The sequence below is a fragment of the Lycorma delicatula genome, chromosome 6, assembly GCF_047948215.1.
Source record: "Lycorma delicatula isolate Av1 chromosome 6, ASM4794821v1, whole genome shotgun sequence".
NCBI lineage: Eukaryota > Metazoa > Arthropoda > Insecta > Hemiptera > Fulgoridae > Lycorma > Lycorma delicatula.
In genome coordinates this window covers 133,901,225-133,903,769 of record NC_134460.1, presented here as the reverse complement: position 1 = coordinate 133,903,769, position 2,545 = coordinate 133,901,225, and positions in this window count along the sequence as shown.

The window sequence follows — 2,545 nt, the reverse complement described above, 5'->3', positions numbered from 1 at the left end:
TTAATGAAAAATCTGTTAGTTATTTTAGAGATTATAATTAATATTTAAATCCATTTATTATTAATATACATTCCGTTTCTTCATATTTATGTTTTTACCAAAGATAAATTATCATTTTTCGTAAGTGGTATTACATACTAAAAGCTGACATTCATCAATATTATGTATATTATTTTATTTTATAAATTGTTTTTATTTAAATTAGTTTTTAATTTAATTAATTTCTTGCCCTGTTAATTATTGTGATTCAAATATTTTTTCTTACCCTTTTTCTTCAGATTCTCTATTTCATAAAACTTCAGAAAGATTTAAAATTTTTGACTGGTAAAGCTGGATAAATTAGGAACTGGTTGTTGCAGAGTAAATTTCGTAATAATTAGTTGTTTATTTTTCTCACTGCTTTATCGTTGAGCAAGTGGTGTAGAGATCTTTCTGATTTATTTATTGTAAGCATATGTATAATTGCATTTCTTCAGTACTCATATGAGTTATTCAGTAAGTTTTGAATAGGAAAATTTTTGTTTTTTTTATGTATCTATTACAATTTTAAATTATGCTTCCAATTCCTCCTCTAAAAATCAAAAATATAGCTTCCTCCTTCATTTCAAACTTACCCTGTAAATCATAATCTAGAAGAATCATATGTTATTAATTCATAGATTCAGCAATACTAAGTATATTAAGTAAGGATACTGTTGCTGAAGTGTTACCTAACATGGATGTGTGTATTTATAATAATTTTTTTCTTGTTTAATACTACTGCTGATATGTTTCACCCGAAAATGGTATGAAATTCTGCAGGATTTTTATATTTACTTATTTATTTTAAAATTTGAAGTTAAGATTTATAATCTGTGCTGTTTTAATTAAATCACATCACTCTTGTCATCATCTGTAGCATAGTGATATCATTACTGTCTTTCATTCAGAGGTTTTGATTTCAAATACTATTTAGGCATGCTAAATTTTTAATTTAGTACCATATAGTAAATTGTATCAGGAAAGGCATCCAGTTGTAAAATGCTCACCAATTCCCTCTAACCTAATCCCAGGAAAAAATATTTTAAAAAAGGTATTGGAACAAAAAATTTGTTTAAGTAATTGTTTAACTGAAAATGAATGTTTATTAAAAACCAAATAATAAGAATTGAAATTTCTCTTCAGTTTCACTTTCCTTTGCCTTGAATTTTTGCATCAAGAATCAGCCAATCTGAACCACTATCATCTTTAATAACTAGTAATAATTATAACCAAAAGGTTGTTTTACACTGAAAGAAATTCGTAACAAATAATCTGTCATTTGAATGTTGAAAAATTTATCATTTCAACATGGACTGGCTTATAATTCATAGAATTTACCTAAAATATAAAAAAATTAATGTCATAACTTAATAGTTGTAGGTTAAAATTAGATGACCACAAGTTACTTTCAAAATGGTATGGCTATACTAAAGAATAACAATACCCCTTGCGTTTAGTGGTCTTTTTTGCCTTTTTTATTGAGCCAGATAAACAGCTTCTGAAGTAATACCTTACAGTGGTTCTTAAGGATAAACAGAAAAGAAAAGATCAGCATATTACAAAATTGTAGGTGATATTACGCCTTACAATTACACTTTCACTCTGTTCATCCTAGGAACCGACTGTAGTAAAAATCATTACTCCCAAAGAAATCAACTGTGGACTAGGAGGTATCTTTCAGCTGTAACGAAGAACAGTACAGATGGTGTAAGACTACAAAACTCACATAAATAGATAGATAGTACAGATAAATTAATAATTATTTGCCCCTGCAAAAGATTACCAAAATGACTATTAAAGGAATTAATGTTGAAAGTAACCATTGAATTACATGATTTAACACAAAATAACAAAATTTTTCACTTTTCAGTTATGTAAGTTATTAAAAACTTTATTATAAATAAAATGTTATTTATATATAAATTTTAAATTGAAAAAATTATTAATTTTTTATAAATATTAAATGATAATAAGAAATGAATTTTGTTAATTTCCAATTGACTAAGGAACATATTAAATTCATCCATTTACACATTCATATTACTTATGGATTGTGTCTGTGAGTTTTCTGCAATAATATTTGTTGTAGAGGAGACTAAAGCTCATGATGAGCTCTAAAAGACAAAATAAAGGAAGAGTAGTAAATTTAGCAATAAAATAATTACTAAGTAAGTTACTATATAAATCATGATTCCAAAAATAAAATACACTTATTCTTAATATACTAAAAAAAGAAAGTATCTACATACATGAATTATGAAAGGTGAAACATTTTATGTATTATGGCTGGATTTATTAGGCTTTTAGTTACAAATTTGCCTTGTTGTGCAAGCCCCAAATAAAAAACAGTCATTCAGGATCACTACCCCACTAAGCATTAATAAAGTAGTAGCTGCCTGAGTGGTGCTAGAAGGTACCAACTGACAGAAACAGGGCAGTTGACCAAACTGTCATTCTTGTCTAAGTACAAGGATTAAAGGATATGGAAACAACCAACCTGGAGAGGGACTACCTCTAATTGGGG